Below are 9,466 nucleotides of genomic sequence, written 5' to 3' on the forward strand. Positions count from 1 at the left end.
CACTGGCCTCATATGCATGGGAAAGCTGGACAATGAATAAGGAAGACCAAAGAAAAATCCACGCCTTTGAATTATGGTGTTGGGGAAGAATATTGAATATACCATGGACTGCCAGAAGAACAAACAAATCTGCCTTAGACGCAGTACAGCTAGAATGCTCCTTAGAAGGGAGGATGGCAAGTCTTATCTCACGTACTTTAGACACGTTATCAGGAGGGACCAATCGCCAGAGAAGGACGTTATGTTTGGCAAAGCAGAGGGTCAGCAAAAAATAGGAAGACACTCAACAAGGTGGATTCACACAGTGGCTCAAACACAGCAACAATTATGAGAATGGCACAGGGCAGTGTTTCATTCTATTGTACATAGGGTTGCTATTAGTTGGAACCAATTCAATGGCACCTAACAACAACAACTAATAAACCTGGGAGGAGTCCCTGACTGGTGCAGTTAACACGCTAGGCAACTAACTGAAAGACTGGAGGTTTGGGTCTACCCTGAGGTATCCTGAAAGAAAAGCCTGGTGGTCTGCTTCTGAAAGATCACCACTGAAAATCCTATGGAGCACAGTTCTATTCTGACACACGTAGAATGAGTCGGAATCAACTGGATGATTTGGAATCAACTAGACAGTAACTGGGAAGCACAGATGTTGACATTTAGGTGAGAAATATTTGGGAGTGTTAGCCAATAACAAGTTTAAGATGAGCAAACGTGATGTAACTGCTGGGAAGATGCTCCAGTTTTGAGTTTCATTAATAAAGTCACAGAGTGTAGCTTATAGGAGGAGATGCCTGTCCTGCACTTTGCCCTGATCAAGCCATATCAGCGGTATTGGTTGTGTTTGTTCTGGGCACCACCATTATTTACAAAGGGACACTGGCTAGCTGGAGTGGGTGGAGCCCCAGGGAATGAAGAATCTGGAAATTATTCTGTACGAAGTACATGAAGTTATCAGAGAAAGAGACACTGGGAGAAAAAAATATGGCATGAACCGTGAGGACTGTCCTCAAATCTCTGAGGATGGTGAGGTTCAGGTGTGCTTATGCCCAGAGGTTGCAGCAAGAGAGATTTCAAGCCAACATAAAGAAGAACCTTCTCTCAGGGCTGACTAGAGAGCAAAGGGGCTACCTTTTAGGGAGTGAGCTCCCTGCCACTGCAAGTGTGCAAGAATAGCTGGCTGACAATTTGTCCAGGTGCTATGGAAGGGATCCCTGCTGTGGTTGGTGGGTTAGGCTGGACCATCTTTACAGCCCTTGCCAGCCCTCAGATTCTATAATAATAATAGAGACAATAATAAGTTCTCTGCATTTTAGACTTTACTAAGTGCTTTTCCGTGCATATTATTTCATTTTATACCTCACCACAACTCAAAAGGTGAACAAGCACAGTATATAAATCAAAATTTACTTGTATTTTCCACTTCAAAAATTCTATCCTTTGCCTTCCGTAAGTACAGACATGGCTCTCAGATCAGGTGTCCCAACTCATAGTTCAGCTGGTAGTTGCAATACTGTTGGGGTTCCTCTCTCTCCAGGGCCCAGATTCTCAAGTTCAAAAAAGGACCCGAGAGTAGTGTCAGGGAACCATTTTTTCCTGATCTTCAATAAGGAACAGCTTTGGTGCAGGTTATGGAGGAAGGACAAGAATCGGAGGACTTCCCCTAACCCCAAGGGGACCTGCCTGCCTCCAGGCTCTAGAAGACTCTCGGAAAGTCCCACCCTAGGTACTGGCTTCCTCTTTAATGGTTCCCAGAAAGAACCCACCAGGTACAGACATCCACAAGGTCCTCAGCCAAGGTGAGTGAGGGCCGTCTGAGTCCTGCCCCTCCAAACCTGGTCCCTCTCTCTCCAATTATCCTCTGCTCAAGTGGCCAGAAGCAGCTACCCTCCCCTCCTGGGACCTGGATTGGGAAGACTATGATCATTGCTTCAATCTCTCTTTGCCCCATACCTCTCCCAAGAGAGGAGTATGTAGAAGAGTGCCACAAAAGAAGGCTGACTTATACCTTTAGGAGGTGCAGGTTGATGTCCAAGGAAGCACTCCAAGTTTAGAATTAGAAGACCCAGAAATTCTGTTTACTTATCTCTAAAAGGGGAAGCATAGACCAGCTTCCTGAAGCATCAAAAAAACCCAAACCTGAGTAGTGTATGGGTCTTAACAGCTTGTGAGCTGCAATCTAAGATACTCCATTTGTCTCACCCTGTCTAGAGCAAGGGAGAATGAAAAAAATCAAAGGCACAAGGAAAAGATTAGTCCAAAGGACTAATGGACCACAATTACCACAGCCTCCACCAGACTGAGTCCAGCACAACTAGATGGTGCCTAGCTACCACCACTGACTGCCCTGATAGGGATCACCATAGAGGGTCCTGGACAGAGCTGGAGAAAAATGTAGAACAAAACTAACTCACCAAAAAAAAAAAAAAACCGAATTTACTCGTCTCACAGAGACTGAAGAAACCCTGAGAGTATGGCCCCAGGATGCCCTTTTAACTGAGTACTGAAGTTCCTTCTGAGGTTTACCCTTCAGCCACAAATTAGACAGGCCCATAAAACAAAACAAGACTAAATGGACACTCCAGGGAGGAAAGACTAGAAGGCAGGAGGGGACAGGAAGGCCAGTAATGGGGAACTTAAGGTCTAGAAGGGGAGAGTGATGACATGTTGACATGTTGGGTTGGCAACCAATGTCATAAAATAATATGCGTATTAATTGTTTAATGAGAAGCTAGTTTGTTCTGTAAACCTTCACCTAAAGTACAATAAAAAAAAAAAAATTAAACCAAACCCGTTGCCATCAAGTCAATTCCAATGCATAGTGACCCTAGAGGATAGAGTAGACAGCCCCATAGAGTTTCCAAGGAGCAGCTGGTGGATTCAAACCACCAAACTTTAGCTTAGCAGCTAAGCTCTTAACCAGTGCAACACCAGGACTCCAAAAGTATTGGGAGGGCTAAAGAGATAAAGTGGGTAACTCCTAACCCTATAGGACGGAGTAGAACTGCCCCATAGAGTTTCCAAGGAGCCCCTGGTGGATTCAAACTGCCGACCTTTCATTTTGCAGCTGTAGCTCTTAACTACTATGCCACCAGGGTTTCCCCTAAAACATGGTAGTTGCATAATAAGTGGTGTCTTTTTCTTCCCTTCCTTCTCTCCCTCTTTCTCTCCTTTCTTCTTAAATCAGTAGTTTACAATAGGAAAAAAGGGGTACCTGGACCCAGAAGGTATTCCTGCGAATCTAGGCCAGAAATTTCTAATATTTGAAAGCATAACGGAACTGTCCCGTTTACACTAGATAAGGTCCCAAAGCTGAAATGTTAAGTTTCTTTGCTTTGGATGGAAATGATACCACATTGCTTATCTCATGCTGATTAGAAGTTCTTATTCCAGTTCTACATCAGCTGTTGATGAATAATACAAAAGCAAAGAGGGATCTATCTTATTTGATACATGAGGTTTGTTAGGCAGACAAATATCTTCAGGCCTGGTGGGTGCTCCCTTCCCCTGGAATTCATCTTTTATAACATTGACCACATGATGGCTTAATGGCCCCTAGAAATAAAAATGGCTGACGTTTAGCAAGTACAAACCACGTGCCAGGCACTGGGCTAAGTGCTTTACCTTTGTATTGACTTGTTTAATCTTCTTTGTTGTTAGGTGCCATCAAGTCGGTTCCGACTCATACAGACTCTGTGTACAACAGAATGAAATCCTGCCCAGTCCTGCACCATTCTTACAATCGTTGTTAATCTTAAACCCATAGTTGCAGCCACTGTGTCAATCCATCTCATTGAGGGTCTTCCTCTTTTTCACTGACCCTCTGCTTTACCAAGCGTGATATCCTACTCCAGGGACTGATCCCTCCTGACAATGTGTCCAAAGTATGTGAGGCATAGCCTCGCCATCCTTGCTTCTAAGGAACATTCTGGTCGTACTTCTTGCAAGACAGACTTGTCCGTTCTTTTGGCAGTCCAGAGTATATTCAACATTCTTCACCAACACCACAATTCAAAGGTGTTACTTCTTCTTTTGTCCAACTTTCACACGCATATGAGGCAATTGAAAATACCATGGCTTGGGTCAGGCGCACCTTAGTCTTCAGGGTGACAACTTTGCTTTTGAACACTTTAAAGAGGTCTCTTGAAGCCAGTTTGGCCAATACAATGAGTCTTTTGATTTCTTGACTGCTACTTCCATGGGTGTTGGTTGTGGATCCAAGTAAAATGAAATCCTTGACAACTTCAGTCTTTTCTCCGTTTATCATGATGTTGCTTACTCAATCCAGTTGTGAGGATTTTTGTTTTCTTTATGTTGAGGTTCAATCCATACTGAAGGCTGTGGTCTTTGATCTTCATCAGTAAGTGCTTCAAGTCTTCCTTATTTTCAGCAAGTGAGGTTGTGTCATCTGCATATTGCAGGTTGTTAATGAGTCTTCCTCCAATCCTGATGCCCTGTTCTTCTTCATATAGTCCAGCTTCTCGGATTATTTGCTCAGCATAGATTGACTAGGTATGGTGAAAGGATACAACCCTGATGCACACCTTTCCTGACTTTAAACCACTCAGTATCCCCTTGTTCTGTTTGAACAACTGACTCTTAATCTATGTACAGGTTCCTCATGAGCACAATTAAGTGTTCTGGAATTCCCATTCTTCCCAATGTTATCCATGACTTGTTATGATCCACAAAGTCACATGCCTTTGCATAGTCAATAAAACACAGGTAAAAAGTCTTTCTGGTATCCTCTGCTTTCAGCCATGATCCATTTGACATTGCTACTGGGTAGAAACCCCAGGTTCTTATTCAGCATGACTTGTATTGGCCAATAAATGAGAGACCGAGGTGGGAGAACAAAAAGGCACCTTTATTTCATTGTACAAGGAAATGGAGTCACTCGGTGCTTACTGCTCCCGACTGCTTGACAAGCATGGGCAGGCAGGTTACTTTTAAGGGGGTTTACAAGTAGGGAGTTCATACAAGTTAAGTCAACAACATTCTTAATCACATTATGCAGGGACAATGGGGTTTACATATAACTTCTAAGCAAAAGCAGAATTCAAATGCAAAGCTGAGAGAAGTGGGGAGCCCAGCAAAGGAAATGATTTTGTTATACAACACTGTAGGGGAGGAAGTCAGGTAAAGAATATAGCACTGTTGGGGCTCTGTCTCAGCATCAGCAATGATATCCCTCATTCCATATCCTCTTCTGAATCCGGCTTGAATTTCTTGATGCCATTTAATGATCTTCAGCAAAATTTTACTTGCGCGTGATTCTAATGATATTGCTCTATAATTTCCACATTCAGTGGGATCGCCTTTCTTGGGAATAGGCATAAATACGGATCTCTTACTGTTGGTTGGCCAGGTAGCTGTCTTCCAGATTTCTTGGCGTAAACGAGTGAGTACGTCCAGTGCTGCATCTGTTTGCCGAAACATCTCAACTGGCATTGCATTAATTCTGGAGCCTTGTTTTTTGCCAATGCCTTCAGTGCAGCTTGGACCTTTTCCTTCCGTATCATCTGTTCCTATTCACATGCTACCTCCTGAAATGGTTGAACGTTGACCAGTTCTTTTTTTTTCTTATTAATTTTTATTGTGCGTTAAGTGAAAGTGTACAAATCAAGACAGTCTCATACAAAAACTTATATACACCTTGCCATATAACCCTGAGGAAACTCTGGTGCTACGGCTGCTGACCAAAAGGTCGGCAGTTCAAATCTGCCAGGTGCTCCCTGGAAACTACAGGGCAGTTCTACTTTGTCCTATGGGGTCACTATGAGTCAGAATCGACTCGATGGCAGTGGGTTTGGTTTTTGGTTTGACTAATAATGAACTTGTTGCTGTTGAGTCATCTCCAACTTATGGCAAGCCCATGTGTGTCAGAGTAGAAGTGCCCTCCATAGGGGTTTCAGTGGCTGATTTTTAAAAAGTAGATTGCTATGCCTATCTTCTCAGATGCCTTTGGGTAGACTCAACAAACCTCCAACCTTTCAGTTAGCAGCCTAGTACTTTAACCTTTACACCACCCAGGAACTCCACTGATAGTAATACCTACCACTTATTGAGCACCTGCTATGTGCTAGAGATTTTACCCGTATTATCAATTCTTATAATAAGCCTTTGAGGTGGATACCATTATTGTACCAGAGCTCAAAGACAAATTACCCTCCAAAAGGATTACATCAGTGTACCACCAATGCATGTTAATTTCTGCACATCCTTGACAAAACTGGTTATTACCAATCTTTTTTATGTCTGCTAAGAGTGAAAAATTATATCTTAATATTGTTTTCATTAGCATTTCTTTGAGTATCAGTGAGGTTGGCAATCTTTTCATATTTTATTAGTCATTTGTATTTCTTTCATTATAAGTTTTATATATTTCTTAACATTTGCCATTGTTCGTCTTTTATTATTGATTGTAGACACTGTTAACATACTCTGGATATTAATCTTTTTCATGTTATATATGGTGTAAATATTTTCTTCAAATTTGTTATTTGTCTTTTTAATTTTATATATGGTGTTATTCTTTAGAAAGCCTGTAAGTACTTGGGTCTCTTTGAAAAGAATGTAAATCAAAGATGTTTTCTTAAGGACTTGGGAGCCATCTCTTTTGAAATGTAATCATCAGGCAAATGCACACCTACTTTCGAGACTCATGGAAGGAGAGTAACCTAACTTCAAGTTATGTTAATCCTATTGCCTCCCTAGAAAAACCAAATTAAAACCAAACCCACCGGAGGCAGGGCGAAGATGGCAGAGTAGTCAGGTGCTTCTTGTGGTCCCTCTTACAACAAAGACCTGAAAAAAACAAGCGAACCAATTATGTATGACAATCTAGGAGTCCTGAACATCAAAGGCAAAGTTGAGGAATCAGACCAAGAAGCAGGGGGAGGGAGAGATGGTTCAGAAGCAGCAAGGAGTTGCCAGACCTGACCCAGTAGGAACCAGCACCCTGCAGGCTGGATCCTCTAGTGTGAGCATGGTGAGGCAAGCCGTGGCACTCGGGATGCGTTTTCCACATTGGGAGACACCGATCAGCGAAGAGTCCAGTCGTGCCTCCAGAATCAGTGAAAAGCTGCACTCTCGGCATAAGATAAATACTTGTATCTAACCTAGCACATGGTTGAAAAAACACCCCTTTGGAAAAAACTGACCCCTCTCTGCACTGGGTCCTGAACCGGCTTCAGTGATAGCTGCATTTCCCTGGGCTGGAAGTAAGACCTGTCACGCTCCCTGAGCTGTCCTCCCAACCTTGGAGAATGAACAAATTAACAAACGGGGTGGGGGGGGCTACCTTCTGGCTTCCCTAAGCTGGGAACTCAGGGCAGAAACAGCTCCTTTGCCTAGGAACAGGCATAAGCGCTTCACGGATTTTGAATGCCTTTTACCCCTGCATAGACCTGTGGGCCCATTTCAACCGTGTAGGCCCAGGTTAGCACAGTACAAATGGGTATATACCTGAAGTCTGACTTCAACTGTTTCAACTATATGGTACAGAGGCAAGTTTGTGATGTTTGACACCACTCTGCCTATTAAGCAGGGCCCTCACCTACCCACATCAGGGGCCTGAGGACTAGTAGCTTCACCCATGCCACCTAGCCACCCTCAACAGGGGTCCAAGAATAAGTGGTGCATCCCAGTCCTTTTAGACAACAGCATTGGGTACCCATAGTCTGGCTGCAAAACCCACCCACTAGGTGCCCTGGGGAACACGGACACACTTTCCTCACAGACACCCAGGGGCAGTTGTCAGTCCCCTGCCTTGCTCAGCACTTGAACCCCTACTGCAGCCAGATACCTGTGCCTACAGCAATCACCCCTGCTCGTCTAATACTGTAGGTGAGAGCCTGCCCCACCCACTTGGTGACCAACTACCTGGACACCTGAGCTGAATCCAAACAAGATAAGTAAGTGGACCCCAGGCTCATATACCTAGTAACAGCTCTAACTACCTGCTGATAGGATGATAGAGCTTCAAAGGAGCCAATAATCAAACTAGCTCACTTGAGCAGCCTGTTTGGGCATATCAAAACAAAACAAAGCAAGAAGCTAGGACACAGTAAGTGAACATAAGATAAATAAATACAATAACTTATTGATGGCTCGGAGAAAATAGTCAATATCGAATCACATAAAGAGGTGCAGACCATGATGGTTTCAGCAAGCTCCTAAAACAAAAAATCAAGAAATCTTGCAGATGACCATAACTTCCTGGAACTACCAGATGTAGAATACAAAAAATTAATATACAGAACTCTTCAAGAGATCAGGAAAGAGATTAGGCAAAACACAGAACGAGCCACAGAACAAGCCAAGGAACGCACAGATATAGCATTAGAGGAACTTAAGGAGATTAGAGAAGAGCATAATGGCAAATTTAATAAGCTGCAAGAATCTGTGGAGAGAGAGCAAACAGAAATTCAGAAGATTAACAACAAAATTTCAGAATTAGACTACTCAGTAGAAAGTCATAGAAGCAGAATTGAGGTAATGGAAGTCAGAATTAGTAAGATTGAAGACAAAGCACTTAGTCTCGACATATTTGAGAAAAAATCAGATAAAAGAATTTTAAAAAATGAAGAAACCCTAAGAATTATATGGGACTGTTATCAAGAGACATAACCTACAAGTGATTGGAGTACCAGAATGGGGGTTGGGGGGAATGGGGAGCAATAACAGAAAATACAGAGGGAATTGTTGAAGATTTGTTGACAGAAAACTTCCCTGATATTGTAAAAGATGGGCAGATATCTATCCAAGATACCCATCAAACCCCACACAAGGTAGGTCACAAAAGAAAGCCACCAAGACGTATTATAATCAAACTTGCCAAAACCATAGATAAAGACAGAATTTAAGAGTGGCTAGGGATAAATGAAAAAGTCATCGACAAAGGAGAGTCAGTGAGACTAAACTTGGACTACTCAGCAGAAACTACGCTGGCAAGAAGGCAATGGGATGACATATATGAAGCCTTGAAGAAAAAAAATGCCAACCAAGAATTATCTTTCCAGCAAAACTGTCTCTCAAATATGAAGGTGAAATTAGGACATTTCCAGATAAACAGAAGTTTAGAGAATTTGCAAAAACCAAACCAAAATTATAAGAAATGCTAAAGGGAGTCCTCTGGTTAGAAAATCAATAACATCAAATAACAACCCAAGACTAGAACACAGGACAGAGCAACCAGATATCAAACCAGATAGGGAAATCACAAAAATAAATCAAAGCTAAAACACTGAAAACATGGAAACAGAGATGTCATTATGTAAAAGATGACAATATTGAAAAAGAGGGACTAAAAAATGTAGTCATAGATCTTTCATATGGAGTGGAAGTCAAGGCGATATAAAGAAATAAAAGTTTGGTTTAAACTTGGAAAATGGGGCAAATATTAAGGTAAACACAAAGGAAACTAACAATCCTACACATCAAAATAAAAATCAAGAAAAACATA

The sequence above is a fragment of the Loxodonta africana genome, chromosome 18, assembly GCF_030014295.1.
Source record: "Loxodonta africana isolate mLoxAfr1 chromosome 18, mLoxAfr1.hap2, whole genome shotgun sequence".
Classification (NCBI taxonomy): Eukaryota; Metazoa; Chordata; class Mammalia; order Proboscidea; family Elephantidae; genus Loxodonta; species Loxodonta africana.